At 50.3% G+C, this 22,781-nt stretch overlaps 1 long non-coding RNA gene across 4 annotated transcripts in view; it reads left to right on the forward strand.

Annotated features, from left to right (window-relative positions):
* The window catches only part of LOC116229514 (uncharacterized), a 61,710-nt gene extending 42,643 nt beyond the window's left edge, over window positions 1-19,067 (forward strand). For 3 of the 4 annotated variants that reach the window (XR_016471174.1, XR_016471172.1, XR_016471171.1), the window contains 2 exons: window positions 11,756-11,896; window positions 12,689-19,066. This is a non-coding gene — a long non-coding RNA (uncharacterized LOC116229514). Of the gene's footprint in view, window positions 1-9,494; window positions 9,677-11,755; window positions 11,897-12,688 lie in introns of all 4 variants that reach the window. The other variant, XR_016471173.1, reaches the window with a different exon arrangement.
* Window positions 19,068-22,781: the final 3,714 nt, after the last annotated feature.

Consider the following 22,781-nt stretch of genomic DNA (forward strand, 5'->3'; position numbering starts at 1 on the left):
TTTCCTTCATTTTTCCTTCATTTTTCCTTCTTTTTTTTTTTTTTTGGATGAGATGAGAGATGATCTGGGTATATTGCAAAGGGAGGCCAAAGGCATCAGCCATTGCTGTGCATCGCTGTGAACGTAAGGGTGGATGCTGGGGGAGGTTGGGGTGCAGAGCCCACCAGTGTGAGCAGCCTGTGTGCTGGGCTGGCAGCTGGGTGCCCCACGGAGGAGCAGGATGGGCTGTGCCTTCCCCTTCTGGTTCAAGTATTGCCAACTTTCCCCCATCCTTCCTATAACGAATGGCAACTTGTGAGCAGCAGTCAGCTTTCGCCTTTTATGGCTTGCGGGCATTTTTCTGCTTTCAGGGCAAGCCTGATTGCTCGGGTATAATGCAGCAGTTTTGCAGCCCCTGGCACCCATTCTTATGTGGGTGTGAGTGCTGTCAGTGGGGACTGATTAAACAACATGTCTGCATTTGAAATCCCTCTGTTTAGGGGAAGAGGTGCGGATGGTTTGAGCCTGGGTGTGCTGCGCCGTGATGCAGAATGAGCACATTGAAACCCTTTGTGGATTGAGGGACCAGTCCCGGGCAGAGCCATTAGACTTGCTGTAGTTCTGCTGAAGCTGAAAGAGTGCCAGAATACCCTCGGATAAGCATAGGATAAACCATGAAACAAAACCTTTGTGCTTCATGCAGTATTTGGCCAAAACGTGGCCATTGTGCCAACAGCGGATGCTGGTGGAATTGAAGCGAGCAGCTGTACCTGTCCGGGGTGTTTGCTTTCTCTCTAGGGATACTGGTTTAATTAAACACGTCTAACAAGTCTTCAGCTGTTGTGAACTTCAAGAGCTCTCAGCAACTCCTTATAATGTTACCTCTCACTTAACAGGAGACTGAGGTCGGTATTTCTGTCCTTTATGGCGATCGTCCTTCTGCAGTGATTCCAACCTGCTCTCCACCCAGGGTTGCCATTGGATTTAAAGGCATCTTTAGCCAGCAGGTGCTCCAGTCACCTCCCTTTTGCTTGCTTTTGTGGATTTGGGGTTTCTTTCATGAAAAAGGAGCATCTTTTCCTGCCAGCTGCAGCCCAAACAGGGAGCCAGGCAGTTGTATCTCTAGGCTGACTCTCAGTGCTTCTCTTCAGCCTCAAGAGATCATTAAAAATAACGATAATAAAAATTCCCTTCTGGAATGTGAAGAGAAAAATAATGTCCCCAGAGCCATGCATTCCTGCCCCCATCCCCATCACAGAGCAATGCACGCCGTCAGCCTCTCTGCCACACCAGAGCAAACAGACCGAACGCTGTGCTGTCCGTGTAATCTGCATGTATCTTTTTAAATGAATCAAGTACAAACACTCCCAACGAAGTGCCCTCACTCAGCATAGGTCTATTTGCCAAACATGAAGGACGGAGGTGGCTGCTTCTCTGCTTGGTTACAGTTACAGGGAAGTGTTTTTCTTTAACGTGGAAAAACAATGAGCAGACTGCATGGCTCTTCATCTCCCTTCTCCAAACTGCTCCACTGCTGTCCCCACCCCGGTCCCATGGCGTTGGGCTCAGGCTGGGGATAAGGCGAGCTCTGCTTACAGCATTGGCAGCACACCAATAATCCCCAGTTATTTTGGAAAACAAGGCAGACAGGACTGTTATCTTGTTGGAAACTGTGGCTGCTGAGCTGGCATAGCATCTTGAAGCTGAAGTTTTACCCCGTGTTTGCTCTCCTCTGACTTTCTGCTTGTGCACAAAAACCCAGCTGATATTTTGCTTTCTCTCGTGCTTCTGGTTCTGTTGTGTCAGTGGTCCATGGCTGTGGCATACGTTTCTATTGGTATGAGCCAGGCAGGAATATCTGAACTTTGGGAATAAATTAGCCTAGGTGAGCAGCACGTTGCATTTCTGGCTGACTGATGCTTATCCCTTATGCTATTGGACACACTGACCGTTTTCAGTCAATGGTGCTTTAATGTGCCAAGACTTCTGCTGCAGGGCACTTCTGAGCTCTCAGAAGAAGCTAGAGAGTAGAAAGCAAAGACAAATATCAGATCTGGAGGTTGGCACCTGTGGCAGGGAGCTTGGTGATCCTTGAGGTCCCTTCCAAGTCAGGCCATTCTGTGATTCTATGATTTAAAGGCCACTAGAATGTAAATGATACAAATATTTGCTTTTCCCCTTCCTCCTCTGCTCTTTGGCAGGATGTTTCCTTTCTCTGCTGTCTCTCCATCTCAGATGTTGTCACTTGGATGCTGAATGCTGCATTGGTCTGTTGGGGTACAACAGTGTGCAGCAGTGGTGTGTGGCACGGGGAGCCCTCATGCTGCAGGGGGGTTTGTGGCCAGCCTGCTGTTACCTGCAGTGCTCAGAATGAGCCCTGCATGAGATGCTCTTCACCACAGGGGGGATATCCTGCTTGGGGAAATGGCCAACCCTCTGCTGCCAAAATGTCTGTCCTTTGAGCTTTCAGAATCTGAGGGGTCAAAACACATTGCCCACACGCAGCCCATCCCTGTGATGTACCATTTGCTCAGCCCGTGAGGCTTACAGCTTCCTACCATCTCACCCTTCTGAAGCAGCAGCCTGAGGACAGCAGCTCCTGCAGAATGATGGTAGTGCTGGGGTGACCCCAAAGGAAACATTTGGATGATTGAAAAAAAGAAAAAGGTTCAACCCCATTCAAACAGAGAATTTCATTCAGATGGTCCCCAGGAAAGCAAAGGAAAAAATTATTAATGCTGATATTTGCATGGGGGGAAAAAAGTCACTTTGCAGAAACCACAGCCTCTGCTGAAGGAAAATTCCTGAGCACATCTAACAGAGCCATCAGGAGCTCACTAATGCTGCAGTGTTCACTAATGCTTAATAGTTTGTCAACGTTTCCATTCGAAATCCTTTCTGAAGAGCTTCATGAGAAGGCTATAAAACTCAAATGGAAGCGCAAAGCCTCATCCTGTTTGTGTATTTGCTTTTAAATACGCTTTTGGAAAGACATGGAAAACCATTTTCAACGCTGCAGGCAGATGAGGGAAAAAGCAAGAGCTCTTTGGGATGGGTTTCCTTGCAGTTTGAAGGCTTTGTCTGTGTGCTGTGTCCTGCTAACTCGCTGCTGCTCGGAGCTCAGCTCCTCTCCCATCCAGCAGGGCTTTGCTAACAAGCATCAGGAAGATTCTTTTCCAAATGTTTGCTCAAATCAGAGCCCTCCAGGAGCAGGTGCTGCTGGTGGCAGAGCAGTGCTGGAGCATCCAGAGATCCCTCTGCCAGGAGCTGGCAGCCTTCTCAGCCCCCGAGCCTCAGATTTGCTCCCATCCAAAGGAGTGTCAGATCAACTGATTAATCTGTGATTTATTTCTCTCATTCTCAAAGCTATCAAAGTGCAGCTGTTTTCATTCATGAGCCCTGAGGGCCCGCCTTTATTAAGTGCAATTAACTTGAAGTGAAGGCATTAGAACACGAGCTGCTGAAAAGCGTTTCATTGGGTAAAAAAGTGAAATGGAATCCACAAAGAAGGAAAGCAAACCAAAGTCCATAACGTTGGCTGGGTCACACAGAGACCTCTGGCAGCACCATTTCCCTGAGCCTGCATGTCTCCCCAAACCAGACATCTTCCCCATAAACCTTGCTTTCCTTCTCATTGGCATCCCCACTAAGCCAGGAGAGTACAGCTATTTTGGATGGTATCTTCCTCTTTGCTCTCTGTGTTTCCCAGCAGCTCAATGGGGCTCTTCCAAGTGTGTCCTAGTAGCTTCAGAGCCTTTCATTTTTCTTGTCAATGCATTCATTTTGCAGACTCATTTTGCTCATTACTCATTTTTCCCCATTACACGAAGCAATTTCCAGTTGGGCGTGACAAACCCTTGCGCATGAAATCTCCCTTCAGGAGCTGCATCCAGCAGAGGTTTGGCACACAAGAGCTGCTCCAGGTGGGAGAGAAACACCCAGGAAGCCCCTCCTGCAGGTTGAGCTCGGGCACAGCTCTGTCCTGCTGCACTGTGGGGTCTGGATGATTCTCTTTGCACAGTTCAGGGAACTGGCCGTCAGCTCTGCGTGCTGTGGGTCCTGCTCCAATAAATGGATAAGCTGCTGTTTGGACAAGGGGCACCAGCAATGCCAAAATCTTATCCCCTGTGCCACAGGGACATGAGGAGCTGGCGATAAAACCCCAGCCTGGATGGAGCTGGGAGGACCTCAAACAATTGAAGGCACAGCCGGGCAGGAGCTCACCATTCTGCAGCCGTGAATAGAAGGAAGAAGCTGAATGTCAGGAAGCGTGCTGTAACAATGCACGCTGTGAGGCTGCACCGAGGCTCCCGAGGGATGCACTGGGCTGCAGGATGGATGCTGGGCGAAACCATCACGTGTATACGGACAGAAATCCTTCAGCACTGCAGCACGGTTTGCAATAGGCAGGGAGCAGAGCGCTGCTATTGCTAGCAACGTCCTCACACGGTGCTTTTTGATGCAGGGCTTTGGAGAGGTTGTTCCAAACGGGGAGGCTGAGGGATGCCGTGCTGCGCAGGCTGTCGACCCCGAGAGGAAGCCTGCTCTCCGCATCTCCTAAAGGAGTTTCTATCAATCCCGGTCCTGCTCCCTCTAGAGGGCGGCTGCTTCCCTCGTAATCCCGTTGCACAGTCATCTCCCATCACATCTCTGTGCGCACTCTGTGTGCAGTGGTACTTCGATGCTATGGGACAATTTGGGCTGTGCTGCAAAGGGGGATTGGGTGTCCCACTGCTCACGGCCCCATCAGGATCCCCCTGACCCAGAGTCTGGGAAATGCCACCTGCACAGCTGCATCATCCACAGAGAGCTGATACAGAGCTCCATGGGTACAACCCATGGAGACCTGGAGATGCAGGACATGCAGCAGCATGGCTCCTATCAGAGGGTGTATGGGAACTGCTGATCACAGCCTGAACCTCTGATTGACCACCTGAGGTGAGCAATGAGTCAGCCATGGGAGCACAGGTGAAGGCAATTCTCCTGTGCCACTGGAAGGGATGAAGCCTGGCTGCACCTCTCTTAGACCCATTTAAGTGCTGACTACCACTGAGGAAGGATCTCTTTTGGAGGTCACTCCTTGTAGAGTTTATTACAAGCCTACAACATTGGTGAGTATCTTTCATTTATCACCTTTCTACTGCAATAATCCTATTTAGCCTGACCATTGCACACCCATTGATTGCACACCCATTGATTGCACACCCATTGATTGCACAGAGGACTTGCTAGAAATATGCTGGAACAGAAGAGAAATTAAATATTTCCAGTTTTCCTTAGTGATACCTAGCAACTGGTATAGCTGTGGGCTTCCCTCACACCCATGGTAGAAGGAGACCCTTTAGGGTATCTCAGCACAAGGGATGCTGAGTGAGAAGTGCTGCTGCATTGTGCTTCAGCCCCGAGCACTGCCAGCAGAGCATATTAACACAGCTAATTGCAGCAAGCTGGCTGCTTTGCTGCTGCGCTCACAGCCCAGCAGTGTCATGCAAACCAAAGCAGCGTTATCCGTGTTGCACCAGCACTTACCTCCTGCTCTGCACCAGCCCATTGTTGGTAGCCCTTTGGCACCGTGTCAATCTGATTGCAATTAAGCTCTTAACAAAGCAGCCTTGGAGGCTGGCCGTTTGGGTTTTAATTGTTCGTGCTCTGAAAGGCTCTGCACAATGGGTATCGCGGGGAATATACCACAAGCTGCAGTGGTAATGCCCTTGTTTGATAGTTTTGATAATTTCTATGACTCATGGAAGCTATTTCGGTAGCGCAGTGTTTGTTAATCTGATTGCAAAGTGATTTTCTGAGGGGAGAAAATGACGTCTTTAATGTCCTGCAGTAGGGCAATGCTTTCCTGCAGCGTTTTTCTACCAGCAAAAGGTGTCTCAGGGTTTCTTCTTTTGGAGACTCCAAACAACAGTTGCATTCCTGATGCAAGTAGGGTTATGTGTAGTAAAGCAGGTAAATGGGGAGATCCTGATGTAGATATCAAGGTCTGGCTGTGTTGCCCATATACCAATGTGAAAATGAAGCAAAGCCTGGGATTCACTTTGGAAATAACTGCATTTCCAGCTGAAGATGGGAGTGTTGAATTGGGCTGATCTCTTATTGTCTTGTCCTACATCAGCTCCCAGAATGCAGAAGCCCTCTGTGCTGTGCTCTGTCATCCTGCACTGCTGCAGCAATAGCAGGGAGACAAGGGAACCCCTGAACACCCAACTGCCCCCCAAAATGCAGCTGTTGCCCTTTCCAGGCTCTTTCTAACACTCTTCTATCTCTGTTTTGCCTGTGATCTTTACATCTTGTAATTCCGTGAACTGCTCTGTGCATCTGTGCTGAAACAACGTAAAAGTAACGTTGGGTTTGAACAGATAAGCATCAGATAATTTCCTTTCTTCTTAATCTAGAAGTATCTCATGGTAATTCAGTGCAAGAGGAGAACCTGGGGGTTTCCCTGATGCAGGGAGAGGTCCCTCCTCCAGCATTCAGGCAAGAAGTTCAGCCTGAAATTACAAACAAGTCTCAGTGGCTTTTGCTCACAACCCAGTGTTCGTACCCACACTAACGGTGATGGAATGGAATGAATGCAGGGTGAGCTGCGTGTCCCCAGGAGGGGAATCCAGACAACTTCTCATGGAGAGAGGCAGTGAACGGGCCAAGCATTGCTCCCACTGCAGTGCAAACACCTGGTGCCCGGGGACACATCAGTGTGTCCTAGCAGCCTGTCACTGGTACAGCACACAGCATGTGGCTTGGAGGAGCAGCTTGGGTTGGTGCAGCAATACAGGCCAACCCAGAGGACAGAGCTCCAAACCACCACTTCCTGCAGACACGGGCAGCTCAGGGCGCACAGATCTCCTCGCCAAACTTCATAACCGGCGCCATGGTTCAGAACAAAGCCGGGTGCTGCCAGCAGATAACGGCGGGTGGTTTTGGTGGGCTTCCTTGGGATGCCCACGGTGTGGGCTGGCTGTGTGCGACACCTGGGCACTGCTCCGCTGCTGCCAACGGGCCATGGGATGGGGAATGCAGGTGTCACCGTGCCATGCACAGGGTTGGAAGGCACAGCACTGCATGGGGTGCACGTTCAGAGGTGATGAACATTCAGCCCTGGGGCGCTTCAGCATCGTTCCATGGGTGATGACTTTGTAATAATTTGTGGTTCATCTCATCAAGGGCACGCAGTGACTGAGGAACAGCGGTCCTTTGGAGGACACGGGTGTTCCTGTGGTGCTGTTGGGTTGAAGAAAGAGCATCTAGACAAAAAAAAAAAGAGAGAACACTGAAAAAATGCTGCTTATCCTATAGTGTGTGTGCTGCTGCTGGGAGGAGGAGTGTGAGAGGCAGCTGGGAATGGCCACCCTGCCAAGGAGCACCCTGATAAGGATGGAAATCCTTGTGTAACATTTCCCTTTGTTGTCAGAGGGAAAGAAACACTTGAAAAAACATTGTTTTCCCAGAGGAAAGCAGCACCTACAGAGCAATGACTTTTTTTCTTTAGCTTGTTCTCTGTTGACTTGCTGATACCAGCATGGCCGTTCAGGCTGAGCATTCTGTGCCACTTCACCCATCTCTGTGGATGCTCTGAGTTCAGTCAGCTCCTGGTTCAATGCACACCTTTCCTTGGTCAGGGCTGCAGGTGTGCTGTTCAGCAAAAGGAAAGCCAGGGTGATTTTTCACAGAATCCAGCTGGCAAATGATGCACTCACAGCCCACCGGCTTGCTCAGTATTTTTGTTACTTCTTGTAAATGGCTTTAATTAACCTCATGATTCCAAATGGCCCAGCTTCCACGCTCCTCTGCAGGGCCTGGCTCTGTGCTGCATTGCAGCATGCCCAGAGGGAAGCACTGGAGAGACAAAATGCACTTAGAATCCATGGAATCTGCCCGGGATCTTGAGGCTGTCATCCCACCTCGTGCAGCACAATGACAGCCACACATGGCACACAGCTTGGAGATGCAGAGTGGAACTGAGCATCACCCAGTGCTGGGTGCTGCTGTGCTGTGTGCCACAGCAGGGCTCTGATGGCCTTGTGACAAAGCATTCTCATGGGAATTCACAGCGACTTCTCGCACATTGACCATGGGTGCTAAATTTGTCCTGGTGCTGAGTTGTCTTTAAATAGCAGAGGTTACACTCCAAGTTCCCCACTTAAAGGGCTCACCACCATCGCTGTCAATGAGTGCAGCTCTTCCAGAGCCATTTGAAAAGGAGCAGAGCCTCCTTGAGCACTGCTTTGATCCCACCAACGTTGTTCTGAACAGAAATCATTGCCAGTCGCTCCCTTTCTGTTGAGTCTTTGCTACACCTATTCTGTAAGCATTTTCCCTATTTTTTTTTTTTTCCTCTTCCCTTCCCAAACCATCTCCTCCCATCTCCCAGATCTTTCTGAGCTGCCCTCAAGTTGCTCATCTCCTCCATTCTCATTGCAGCCTGTTGGTTCAAGCTGCCCTCGCTGCCTCACCTCGGATCAATGCCTGATTTCCAGCCATCCCCTGAGAAGCATGACCTCACCTTTTTGGCTAGGGTGCCCTGCTCCAGCACTGCTGGGACATCTGTTTGCAATGTGAGGGATAGAAAACCGTTGCCTCTTTTCTTTCTTTTGTTTCCATCACGTTGGTTCTTTGCACTTAGACTCAGCTCCTGCTAATTTGTCATGCTGATGGATGCACCTCTGAGCCCAGGAGTGCTTTGCAGCCGCCCCAGCTGTACAAGCCCAGGCTTTTGCTTCCCAATCTCTTTCTTTCTAATGTGATTTTAGTTATTCTTTTGACTATGCTGTCTTGCAGTGAGGACTGCGTTGGCAAATGGCCGTTCAATCTAAGCTTTCTGTAGCACCAAAAAAGTACCAGGCATGGGAAATGAGCCAGAAGAGAGGCCTTTCTGGGTGGAAAGCAGTGTCTGCAGCAGCTCTGTTTCCAGTAATGGTCCTTTGTTTGGAGAAGGAGAGAGAGATTCTCTATTCTGATGACAGGAGAAAATTAGCCAGTGCATGGGGTAACCACTGGGGTTGGGATGGGTTGTGTTGCACGAGGGTGGAGTGAGAGTGAACTTTTAGGTTCTGCTTTCCTCATCCTCTGAGCCCTCAGGGGCAGCAGAGCTCTCAGTGTGTTGGATGTGAGCTGCAAGCTGTGCAGGAGGGAGGTATGCAGCCTCTGCAGCTCATCTCCTGGAGAGAGAAGGGAAAAGGAGCCCAGATGGCACTGGCTGTGTTTGGGGAACGCTGGAGAACACGGAGCCATGGGAAGCATCACAGCTTCTCACCACTGCAGCAGCTTTGCTCTCCTCTTGGTGTCCCTCCTCGGTTTAGCTGTGCCATGAATACATGTATGACAGTTACTCTGTCTTTGCAATGTCAGAGTTAAACTTTCCCCTTATTTTAGCAGAACACATGGTTTTGCTTAGCACTAGCTGAGGAATTACAAGCCGTATGTCTTGAATATGTATCTGCCAAGGTAAGTAATCTCTGCTGTGAACTTGAACAATCAAAGCTCGGGGTTATTTGTTTTCCTATGTATAGATTAGCCAGCTGCACGTCTCCAACATTTGTGGATGTTTTTGCTGAGCACACCCCCATGGCTGCACTGAGCCATCACTGGGAGGGGACCTGGGAGCCCTGCAAAGCACAGTGAGCCATGGCTATTGCAATTTCCATCATCAGGTCCTTGCAGAAAGAATATCAGATACAGCAGGAGCACTTCAGTAAGTAATGAGTAAAGGTTTCCCTTTAAAACTGCTTGTTTCATAGAGCTGTCAAGGCTGCATGGGTGCAGTCAGTATTTAGGGACCATTTTGGTGGTTTGCACAAGCTGCTTTTGCAAAGAAATTTCATTTTGCACTCTTTGGCACTTAGGATTTACCTCTTATCTTGTGGTTTAAACACAGGCAAGTGTGAATAGAGCAGTAGAGTCAATCCAGACTGCACAAGGAGTGAGGACATGCACTATTTTGGTTGTCTGTGCAATTTTTGCACCAGGAAGGACAGCACTTTCCCCATAAGATGCTGCGCTGTGTAGTGCACAGAATGATAAGCAGCAGGTTGCAGGGCTTGAAAAACTGTCTTAAGTCTTTATAAAGAGTTTATCTACCTCAGGGGCTTTTCTTATTGCCTGCTTTCAAAGGATTCTTCTGTGCCAGATGGATTCCTGGGTATGGTTGGTGAGAAAATATCAGAATGGGATTTGGAAGCTATCCATCATAATGTGCCTTCATAGCACAGAGCAAAAGAGATTTGAAACGTGGGGGCTAGCTGATAACAAGCTGCATTAAACACCCATTTGTTTTGGTCCTGGAGCTGTCTGTGTGCACAAAGCACTGCAGGATCTCTTTTCTCCCCAGAGCACTGGGCCAGGCCCTGAAGGATGGCATCACCTCGCCTGGAAAACCTCCACCTGTGCTCCTGGCAGGGCTTGCACACAGCCATCCTTTGCTGCTGGAGCCACAGGCAGAGCAGCAGCAGGCACAGAGCCTGCCAGGGCTGGAGCTCAGCAGAAATGCAGCCAGAGAGCAAAGCACGGTGCTCCGAGTGGCACAAGCAGTGGGATGCAGGCTGCTCTGTGCTCAGTCTGCATCCCCCCTCTGCAGGGAGGTGTGAGGTCAGGAAGGAAGGAAAGTGTCTGCTCCCTCCTGCCCCAGGGAGCAGCTTGCAGGGAAAGAGCAGGAGGAAACCATTTGAGTGCAGTGGGGATGCTGCAGGGATCACCATCCGGCTCTCCAACAGCACTGCTGCCCCACATCAGCACGGATAATACAAAAAATCCATCATCAAAGGGACATAGAGACAGTGAAATCTGCTCAGCACAGCTCCCAGGGCTGTGACCCGTGTGTGAGCTTTGCTCAGCCATGGACAGGCAGGAACCTGGCTCTGCCTGCTGCGTCCTGAGGGTTTTGTTAGGTCCACGGAGCACTCAGCATTGCTCTGATTCATTGGGGGTTCTTGTTGCTAATGTACCCGGGAGGATTTCCTGAGCTGCATCTATTCTGAGCCCTCTGTGAGCCGCAGCACTGAGGTGTCTCAGCAGAGACGTGAGCACAGTGAGCCCTGTGTCAGCCCCAGGCTCCAAAATAGCCCCGACCCCAGGGATGAAAGGAGCCCACAGCACATCCACAAAGCATTGCAGTGGAGCATGGGGACCTGGTGGCCAATGGCACCATGAATGTGCTGCTTGTGGAGGCGGACGTGCCGTTCACACAGGCATTGAGGCCATCAATGAGATCTTGTTCAGGCTCTGCCTCTTCGGTCCTCACTGAACGTGGAAGCTGCTGTGAATTTGATAGCTCTAGATTCAAACCCGTTCCATTACGGAGCACACAGAGGGGGGAAGAGGAGAACTTGCTGGGCTGGATTTTCAGGTACACTCAGCCCTTCTCACCAGTTTTTTCTTCTTTTTGCTGGCTCTCCATATTAGAGAAAGCAGAGAGCTTGGCACAGCCTTAGAGTCCCCCACCAGCATGTCAGCCCCCAGCAGCTCTGTGGGTCACTGGGGGAAAATAACCCACAGCTGCAGTGTGCCATAGAGGCAGCCCCTCTGCCATGGACAGCAGGGAGGTGTCATTCACAAGGGGGATTTCGTACAGAACAGAAATCTGGCATGAGAGCTGCAGGGCACTTCTCTGCCTATTGGGTTTCCCAGCACCCACAGCTCAACACTGGGATGCTCAGCTCTGCCAGAAGGGCAGCAGCACTGCTCCACTGTCTGAGCAGTTCTTTAGGGAGGTTCTAATTAGCGGGCAGGCACTCTGTTAGGTCAGGACAATTATTTGACTTTTTCCATTTTCCAGGGGAGCCAATTAAGCTGCTGGCTGTCAGGCTGAGCTGCTGCCTCTCCGTGAACCTGGTGGAAAGCTGAGAGAGATTTTTCCTACAGCTGAGCAAACTGGGCTTCTGGAAAGGCACCTGGAGCTGGAGCCAAGAGCAAGCAGGTAAAAATAATAAGAATTAGAGACAGAGCCTGAGCGTGGCGTGCAATGCTGTAAGCTTGGAGGACACTCAGCATTGTTTTATGGCTCTGAGATGAATGTAGAACACTGCAAACATCCCCAGGCTGCCTCTATCTCACATGGACCTGCGACTGGAACTGCACAGAGAGTGGACAGCAAGGTGTGAGGCACAGGCTGGGGCTTCAGCACAGCAATAGGCACAGCAGTGCCTGCGGGTGGCTCAGACTCATCTCTGACATGTAGGTTTTCCATACTAATAATAATTAATCTGTGCACCTGTCTGGGATGGTCACTGCCTCAGTTCTCTGTGTGTCAGAGCAGAGGATGTGCAGCTAGAGCAAAGGAGCTCACCTGGACCATTCTCTGCCCATTTTGGGGTCCTGGCTGTAGGGCACACACAGGACAGTGCATGCTGTAGCAACACAGAATGGAGTCCTGATGGATCACGAAGTGAAGTCCAAACCCCATTCAACAGGTCTTGGGCATCAAATCAGGCTCCCACAACGGCCTCAGCCATCAGGCTCTGCTCTGTCAAGTTACACTGCACAATAAAACCATATAGGAAAAAAGCAAACGGACACTGCCTGATTTATTTTCATTTGCCTGTTTTTTTTTTTAGCTCAGTGTTGAGGAAAGGCTTTGGTAGGAAGCAGTAATGTTATTCATCTGGATGTAAGCACTGCTGGGTTGGGTGTCTGTTGCCATGCTTGATTCCTTGCAGCTGCTCAGGGTTAGTTAATTATCTGCTTAGAAGAGGAATTCATATTTTCACAGGGTGACTGGAAGGCGGATGGAAACGTGCAAGAGAGCAGAAACACAAATGTTTGGGCAGACCTGGAAAATGCTTCCCACAGCCGACCACGCAGCTGCAGCTCATGCCAAATGCTGTTTGCTTTCTGGGTGATGGATTTGTCAGAAGGGCTAAGTTGCCTGGGTAGCTCCAAGTGAGCACAGCCCTGGCCACAGCTGGTGAGGAGCTGGGTGCTGGGTGAGCAGTGTTATGCTCAGTGTTGGTGTGACCTCAGGACACTGCTGCCATCCCTGTGCTGGCACTAGGAAGGGTTGTGCCCAGTGATGGGGACGTGCCCTTGGTCCCCATCTCAGTGATGGCGCTGCAGGGTTGCTCCATATGAGCACGGTTGGAGCCAAACTGGAGCCCTGCAGGTTCAGTGGGACAATGGGCAGCTCTGGGTGCAGCACTCGAGGTCTTCCTGCAGGCTTCCTGAGGGCTGCCCTCGCCCCGTCCACAGCCCTGGGACACACAGCCCAGCATGCAATCGCAGTGTAGATGGGAGCAGGTCCACTGCTGGTGCTGGGGAGGGAAGGAGGGAAGGAGAACAACATCCTTCTCCCATTCCCCCATCAGCAGGTTGGCACTGAGGGCTGATCATGTGCTCATGTTGGAATTTAAAGAATATCTTTGCTCGTTTTGTTGAAAAGCACAAAATGAAACCTTGCCTTGTTCAGTCTCTCCCTTCCTTTCAGCTTTTTCAGCTAATAATAGGCACATGTAAGCGATTAACATAACCTCGTGTGACTTCCCTAGTGTTCGTGCAATCCTCAACACGTGCTTTATCTTCTGGGCACCAAGTGAAAGCGTCTGGCACTTCTTACAGAGCAGCTTTGCCATCCCTCTGGGATGCTGCGCAGCCCCTATGGCAGCCCCCCATGCTCCCCACACCCAAAGAGGATCACTTACTTTATTCTGATCAAAAACACTTTTAAATTTAATCATTTAATTTTCAAGGTAGGTGTTTACTTTGCTTGTGCTATGTGATTTCAGTCCTCTGTTCCCTCCTTCATTGCTAAGAGAGATGCTGGGCAGCTGTGGGCTGCCTGGACAAATTCTGTCTCCATCCCATTCTTCTGACCCCCACATCCTTGCCCTTGTCTGGGTGGAGCGATGTCAAATGCCAAAGCTGAGGTTAGAGGGAAAAATCAACTAAAATCTCAGAAAATATTTATTAACCACTTAATGGCTAGTTGGGTCTTGGTGCCCCATTTGCTGCAGCTGGGAAGCAGTTCCCACAGGAGCCCAAAGTTTGTTTTGAAGGCGCATTACTGACAATGTGAACCATGTACCACACCCAACGAGTTAAAAAACAACACGAGTATTGCAGAGAAATGAGCACTGAGATTTACAGCTTGGCTGGGTATGGAGGTTGTGGATGAGCTGCTCTCTGCTTCATACCTGGGATTATTTTCCTTACAGTCTGGGGGAGGTGGAGAAATAAAAGCAGGTTTATGCTGTCCATAAGAAGAAGGGTGATGCTGTGCTGCAGTAGCAGTGAGGATAATACTGATCCTGCTGGAGCTCCTATGCCATAGTGTGTGAGCAGAAATGCCAGAGTCTGTGAGGACAGGTAGTGGAAGACGCACCACAATTCGAGCTATTTGGTTTATCTTTGTTTGTGGCTTGGGGCTGGGAGTCTGGAAGTGTTTTGGTATTTCCTAAATGCCTCTGATAACCGGGGGAAGAGCCCCTCTTGGGAACCAGGGAAGGTCTGCTGAATGGGAAAAGCCATGCATAGGCTGAGCTGAGCAGCCCTGTGCTGGCAGAGCCAGGATGCTTGTGGCTGTATTTCTGATGTCCATGCTTCTAGGACATGAGTAATCAGTTCATAGGCCATAAAAAAGCAGATAAGCTCTAACAGAAGTTAAAGCACAGAGGGCCCCATTATCTCTGGCTGGCCTCTGTCATCTCCCCCTGCTCTGAGCTCTCCCAGGAACCTCATTTCTCTGCAGTTTGACCCAAAGCACATCTGTGTGCCACTTCCCTGCAGCTGCTGTGTGGGTTCACATCCGCTAGGAGACATGGGGCATTGTATGGGAAAAAGGAGGCAAGGAACATCTCAGCATCCCAGGGCACCCGTTGGGGCTGTAGGGAGAAATAGGGTCTCTCCACCAGAAAGCACCTCTTCCTGTCTGTTGGACCACAAAACCCACGCTTGAGACACAGCACAACACCTGGAGGTTCCAGGGAGAGGAGCTGCAGTGCTGCAGCAGCACATCTGTGCATGGAAGCAGTGCATCTCATGAATCCAAACTGCACCCAGCAGCAGCGCAGGACCCGGGCGCTCTCCTTGCTCCGAGCAGCAGCTCAGTGCTATGGAATGAAGTAGTTGGGAAATTGAATTAATTGTCACACGCACGCAGTGTCACAAAATGATTTTAAGGCAAAGAGTCAAGCTGGTTTCCCTTTCTTTTACGTTTAAACCCGTTCTCATTGTGTGCAGAGCTTATCTGGGGTAAAGCATTTCACAGTCAGCGTGCACAGCACCACATTCTGCCAGGAAATGTCTTTTTGTCTTTTGTGCTCTGTTGCGTTGCTTCTCTCTCTTTTTTTTTTTTTTTCCTTAAACTTTAAATGGATCCTCCTCTAATTCTCAAGGTCACTGTTGAATATTTGGAATAGTTGGTCGGATGCCAAAGTATTTTCATTGCTGGCGTTTCTCTCCTTGGAGAATTATTGCAGACAATGAAATGTGGCTTCTTCTACATTTGTGTTGGGGAGGACCCCCCCATGGCAAGCAGTTGTGTAACCTGGACCTTGGCTTGAGTTTTGTACTGCCTTGAGTGGGACAAAGAGTTTCACGGTGCGTTTGATTGCCAGAACTCTGGCTGCAGTGTTGCAGAGGTCTCATTTCGGGGCTCTGTAAGGAATTGCCACGCATGGCGTAGTGGAGCCCACTGCAGGATTGGTTGGCTGCTTGGTTGTTTGCATCGAGCACCTGAACGGGCCCCACCTTGCCATATCATAGACTCATAGAGTCACAGAATGGCCCAGATTGGAAGGGAGCTCAAGAATCACGAAGCTCCAACCCCCTGCCACACGCAGGGCCACCAACCTCCACATTTCAGAGCAGCCCAGGCTGCCCAGGGCCCCATCCAACCTGGCCTTGAACACCTCCAGGGATGGACGGGGCATCCACAGCCTCTCTGGGCAGCTGTTCCAGCACCTCACCACTCTCACAGCAAACAACTTCCCCCTCACATCGAACCTAAATCTTCCCTCCCCCAACTTAAAATCATTTCCCCTTGTCCTGCTGTTATTTACCCTTTCCAAGAGTTGACTATGCCATTTGGTGTATGTTTTTGGAATTTCATAGCAGAATAAACCAATGATGCTCTGTCTGATGCTCTCCCCACTCTCCAAAGACATCCAAATGACCACTGTGTTGTTTGCCTCACCCGGAGCTTTATTTGCCCCAAGGAAGACATTACTTCCTTCTGTGTGAACAATGCTGGAAAGCAGACAAACCTGTGCTCAACCAAACAAAGTGTGTTCATTTTCATTTCCTACCAGACCATAGCTTTCAGTCCTGCCCTGGGGTGATGCTGACACGCAGTGCCTGCAGGGCACTGTGGGCTGGAGTTGTGCATCTCCTCTCTCCCATCCCCATGGCTCCCTTCCACCCTGGGACCCTCCACGATCTCCCACTGCCAGCACTGCGGTTTGTTTGTGCATTCCCTGCTCTACTCCTAATGAAAATCCAAGCAGGCTGCAATGGGAACAAGCCCAGCCCATGGAGGGGGGAAGAGTTCTGGCAGAGTGGGATTGCTTGGATCTTTGTTTGCAAGTAATGCAGAGTGGATGCTGAGGTTTGCAGTCACAATAACAGCCACATGGGGCCATCCCCAGAGCATCAGCTGCTCGGTGCCCTGTGCATGGCTACACACAGCCCCAGGATGGTGGTATCCCCAGCCCTGAAACCCAGCTGCCATCAGCAGAGGTGCTGTTATTTTGTTATGATCTCTTTTCTGGCCCACTCAGTATTTTCTTGACACAGCTGCCTCCAACATCTGCTTCTCGTCTCTGCTCTCTGGCTGTGGATGTACTCAGAAATGCCTTTCTTCTTTCAGCTGCTTGATGTGTCTCCTGTCTTGTCAACGAAACTCGCAGCTAACTGAATTCAAAAGTAATTGTCAAACTGGCTATTGCATATTTTATCCACAAGTTATTCTATTCAGCTTCCATGTAATGGAACATGGGGAAAAACAGCCAGGCGAGCCTGAAACTGCTCAGGAGTCCAGAGCTAAGCTGAGCTTGTCCCGCAAGTTGAGCTGAGATCTTCTCTCTCTTTTCTACCAGGCAGCTTTTGCAACTTTCCCAGTCTCAGGTTCTGCCCTCTATGCAGGATGCTCAGGACCCAACCTGGGGCTCAGCATCACAGCCCAGGATCTGTGCCCAGCGGGCATCCAGGTGACAGCAGCTGCTGGTGAGAGGCTGCTCTAAATGTCATGGCTGTCCCCATGTCAGCTGTGTTTGATTCTTTGACTTGTGTCATCTGTTGGCACAAAAACCCTCAGTTTTGTGCTCCAGCTCTGCCTGCCGCCGCCCTCGCTTCTCTCCTCCCCCATAAGCACAGGCTTGCAGCTTTTGGATAACAGAGGCTGCAGCTCTGAGGCATTGCTGAAAAAGCAAAAACAACTTCTGACCTCAGCAAGGAGCAGCGTTTTGCCTGAGTTGGAGGTCAGCAGCTCCACTATCTGCACGGCACTGCCTCCTCCCTCTGATATCCTCTGATATCCCTGCAGCCTCCTCAGAGAAAAGCCCTTTTCCTTCTCCAAATGTCCCAATCCATGTGATATTTTTTCCTATTCCATGTTATTTATATGTTGGACAAAGCTTCCCCTTAGGATAACATCTCTCTCTGGTGCAGTGTTCCTGTATTCCTGTGGCTGAGCCTCTCTTGCATCTTGCTTCAGCCACCTAACAGCAAATCTGTGCTTTCTCATGTACAGTAACAACACTGAGCCCCACAGCTGGGGGTATCCCAAAGCATCCCCCACCATTCCAGCCCCACCAGAGATCCCAGATGCCCCACAGATGATCTTCAGTAGTCTTTTCCAACCTTCATTAAGGGTTCCAGGGTTGTGTGATTCAAAATGGCTTTACAAGGAGGAAAATGCAGAGTGTGGGCTGGGTGGGGTCTGTGGGGCAGCACCAGAGGTCCCAATCCCAGGGCTGAGGTCTGCCAGGGCCTCATCTGTGCTTTGCTTCAGTAGACACAGGAAAATCTAATTTGTTGCTGCATGCTTGTAGATCTGAAAATGTAAACTGTACTAAAGTATCTGCTTATAGCATGACCTCTGAACCCGAGGCTTGCTCCCTGCTCTGGGGTGAATTCCAGCTAACCACTGTGCTGCTGTGTTTACAAGAAAAATGCATGTTTTCTGCATTCTCAGGGCCACAGCTTGTCTCATTAACAATGTTCTTTGGGAAAAGAAGGCGAGCCAGCCCCACTGCCCTGCCAAAGCTGTCGTATATTCCTCTTCATCTCCTTCAAGAAAGAAAGAAAAGAAAAAGGAGCTGCAGGACAGGCAGGCAGGCAGCCTTTGTGAAGGATGCTGGCTCCCCACTGTGGCAATGAGTGTGAGCTTATTGCTGTGTGTGGTGCATCCCAGCTGGGGTGCGATGGATGGCAGTGGGGTGCAGCACCCAGCCCTCATCCTGCAGGAGCTGCATGGGGTGAATTGTGGGAGCATTTGCAGGCATTTCCCCACGGCCCTGCAAACAGAGTGCTTTGTGCCTGGTGCTGGGTCACAGCCACACTGAGCTCCATCCTCGAGGGAAAGCCAAAAACAATGTGTGTGTGAAATCAAAACATTGCAGATGCTTCTTATTGGCACTGCTGACATCGAAAAGAGAAACAGATGCTTCTGGTCTGGGTGTCTGTCCGGCCTGATTTTAGGAAATGAAATAAGAATTGAGCTGTGCAGTCCATCACATCCCTGGGTGCTGTGAATCCTGGCTGTGTGGCTGTGGCAGATCCCAGCTGTAGGGGAGCACCGTGGGCTGAGGACACAGCATTGCCCAGCAAACGGCCCCTGGTGTGGGAATAGAAGAAAAACCGTTCAGAGCAGAAGCTGTGGAGCAAGATAAACAGCATGAGAACCAAGGACACCTCTAGGAGAAGAAAGAACGTCTCACGGCTCTGATTGGATAAGCACCTGTGTGAACGGTTGAAGAGTGTTTTGTAGAATGCTCTGCTGACATGGAAAGGTGGATGGGAAAGTTGTAGGGGTGGATGGGAAAGCTAGAAAACTTGTGAAGGTATGTAAGTGATGTGAGAACTTGTAATAAACAATTTGGATCATTCACATCTGAGTCCGTGCATCAGATGCTGCAAATGGCTTTGGCTTTATGGTCAGGGATAAAAAAGTGGAGCAAGGCATTAAGCAGAGATTCTGACTGCCTGCTTGAGAAATGCCTGGAGAAAGAGGGTCTGAAAAATAGGGTGGGGGGAAGTGTGATGGCTGGTTGTCCTTTCTCCCCTAAATACCATACAGCCTCTACTGCGGCTGCTAATTCTGCAACAAAGTGATTGAGGTCACATAACAACTCATGTGAAGAGTCTTGCCTGTCCTGGTTGGGCTGTCCAACCACTCCCACTGCATAGCCCGGGTTTGGTGCATTCAGATTGCCATCTGCTGAGGCCAATGAAAGGTGGGCGATGTGGGCATGGTCTCCCTAGCAATGAAAATCAACCATGAAAAGCAGCCATGGAACAGTGGTCACCTCTGCTGGTGCAGATCTGTACGTGCATGCCATGCAAGCTCTTGCTCGTTGCTGGTGAAAATGCAGAGCTGATGGCAATGACTGTGTTGGAAGGCAGTGTTTTATAGCCAAGGATATCCTCTGCCTATAAAAAATGTCATGGGGCTCTCTGTATGAGCAGCTTCCGTGGAAGTAAGCAGGAGGCGTTACTTTGGGAGCGACCCACGTAAAACAGGAGGTATGAGCTGGGACACAGGCAAAGAGAGGCTTTCCTTCCTTTCTCCCCACTGAAGCTCTGTATTTCCTACGGCACCGAGCAGAGCCCCACGATGCGCAGCAGAGGGCACTCTGTCCCCGGCTGTGTTCGCTCGGAGCTGTCGGCAGCTGCAAAGTCTGGGTTTTTTTTTGTGTGTGTGTGTGTGATTTTCATCTTTTTGTTGTTGTTGTGCTTTTTTTTTGTTGTTGTTGTTGTTAAGGATGCAACTTCTGTTCTTCATTTCCAGGCGTATTCACTCTTCCCAAGCTCTAAACCACCCATTAGGTGGCTCCTCCCAACCTCCCCTCCCTCGGGAGGTGTGCAGGCAGCCCCCAGCCAACGAGCAGTGACACCTGGGGGCTGTGTCACCCCACCATCCTCCATAGCGATGCCCTCAGTGCCTGGCTGCTGCTGTCAGGCACACTATTGCCAAGCAGTAGCTCTGCAGAGCCTTCCTGCTGCCCCTCGGGAGCATCCAGAAAGAACCACCTGTTGCATTTAGGAGCCCTTCGCAGGGTACAAACTGAACCTCTTCTGCTTTTGCAATGCTCTCACCAAACATTGCTGCATGATGGGGATGTGTGCAATGCAGCCCTTCCACAAAGCACATTTTTCATGGCTTTACTAAAAAAAACCTTGCCTCTCTAGAAGCTTTCGGTGCTGCTGTGCCCCTCCTCTGTTCCCTGTGTGGTTCCAGCCATGGTGCCTTTGGGTTTGAATGCAATGAGTAGCAGTGCTTTGCTGCTTGCAGGGTTTGGGGAGAAGCATTTGGTTCTTTCCATCCAAGTGCTACCCGGGAGGGCTTTCCCTGCACTGCAGTGCATTTAGATGGGGTTGGAGGTTACACACATCCCCACTGCTTCCGCCACAGCCACCGCTGTGCCACGCTCACTTGTCCCAGTGATTTCTTATCACCCAGCAGACCAGGTACCCCCCAGCTGAGCACAGGGCAGGCAGTTCATCCTGGCACTGCAGAGAAGCCCTCAGTGTGTGGGATGTGACAGCTGTGGGTTCTCAGAGCTCCGCAAAGCCCTGGAGCAGCAGCAGAGTGCTTTGGGCACGGCCAGGACTGGTCAGTGTGCAACCCAGATGGATGCAGTGCTTTCCTGCTTCTGCTTTTCTTATCAGGGAATTGGAAGTAAAAGTCAGAATGCAAATCCAAGAAGCAGAAATGCCAAGTCAGGGCCTGAAGCAGTGATGGAGCACCTGGGGGGGGGGGGGGGGCAGGGCCAGCCAAGGGGAGCTCAGATGCATACAATGAAGAATCCACCCCTTCCCAGCCCTCATTTAAGGGTTGGCAGTGGAGACAAGGGTACCTTGCTGGAGGTCTCTGTGTACCTGAGGCTTTCTAAGAGTAAGTAGCATTTTTTAATTTGTTTTTTTGGCTCATGTTGAGCATACCCTCACTCACTGTAGCCTAGGGCTTTTGTTACTCTGCTATCATTGCTGTCCTTCCATTGCATTATAGCATTATACCCCTGTTTGGACTAAAAGTTTAGGGAAGAATCATGATGTTAGGCTTAATTACATATTTCATAAGTACCAATGTTTACAAAATGCTACAAAACAAGTGGGACAGATCTGTTCCCCTGCCCTGGCTTTGCAGCAGTGCCATGGATGATCTGAGCAGCCCCTCCACGGGGCAAAGAGGTGGGCACTCAGCCCTGGTGGGGCTCGTTTGGCAGAGCTGTAACGTGCACAGCTCCAGGCTGTGGGTGAACAGCAGCACAGCGGGGCTGTGTTCTCCCCTCTGCCCCGAGCTTTGATTTCCCAGCAGAGGGCACCCGTGTGGCTGAGAGCAGCAGCACTTAAGAGATGTACAGCGCAGAGGTGGGCACGGTGGGTTCTCACTGCTCACTTCAGGGCTATTTTTAATGTGATTTGGGAGGAATTCTGTGAATTAAAGAAAATCGAGCCAGCATCCATTACCAGGAGATCTGGTGCTCATTTTCAGGGTTTCTTAGGCACTGTTGTCAAAATATGCCGAGATAACTCAGCATCTCCTGGCAACATAACTTACTACAGGGAGCAAAAGCCTTTGGGTTTGATCTGATGCTGTGGGTCATGCGAGGTCTAAATTCAAGACCTTCACTTGTGTCATCAGTGCTTGAGAAATCAGATCTCTGACGGATGTCCTCTGTGTGGTGCAGCACTTCCCCATCTGATTCCTTCTCAGAAATCGCTCCTCAGACTGCCAGCAGACTTTCTTTGCAAGGGTGAAGACATGAGAGAGGCTGAGCTGCTGCTATAATTACTAAGTGAGGAATACACACTCCTTATCGTGGCAGTGTATTTTAGCAGCTCTGGTTCAGCCCTTCCCACGACCTGGAAATTTCCCTCTTTGTGCACCATTTCATATCTATTCCAAATTTCCTTTCATTCTGACTTGCTGCTTGGCACAGTGTGATCACAGCAATGCAGCTCCCGCTCAGCCCATACTTAGAGCCCCAAATTGCCCACATCTGTCAGCTGCTGGCCCCATGCTCCTCAGTGCAGCTGTGCTCCCTGCCCTGCTGGATCCTCTCTTGGAGTTGTATGCTGGAATTGCTTGTCTACTGCTGGCTCCAGGCCTCCTGACTTCAGCAGCAGACAGTGATGGGCTCTCCAAGGATTTTGCAACCCTACCCAGTGGGGCTGATGTGTGCTTTGCTGCTTGGCAAGTGCTCAAAAAAACAAGAGCTTGGAAAACCCTTAAAAGCACTGCAATGCTAATTCTTTTTAGAGCTGTGGGAGGATTCTAGGTTGGGTGCCAAGGTGCTGGCTTTGAGTATTTGGTGCCAAAGCACACCAAATGCAAATGGAAGTTCTGGTGGCTGTGTCAGTGCCTGCCTGCAGCTGCCAGTGCTGGGCTGTGTTCTGCCCTTTGTCCCTACCACCCTTCCATAGGGCGGTGAGGCACGGGCACACATTGTCCCACACAGGTGGTTTGTCCCACACAGGTGGTGATGCCCCATCCCTGGAAGCACCTGAGCTCAGGCTGGAGGGGCTCTGAGCACCCGATGGAGCTGGGGGGGTCTGTTCATTGTAAGGAGTGAGACCAGATGGCCTTTAAAGGTCCTCTTCAACTCAAACCATCCTGCAGTCACCATAGAATCACAGTGCCAATGAAC

This window comes from Phasianus colchicus, chromosome 14 (genome assembly GCF_987193195.1).
Source record: "Phasianus colchicus chromosome 14, bPhaCol1.hap1.1, whole genome shotgun sequence".
Classification (NCBI taxonomy): Eukaryota; Metazoa; Chordata; class Aves; order Galliformes; family Phasianidae; genus Phasianus; species Phasianus colchicus.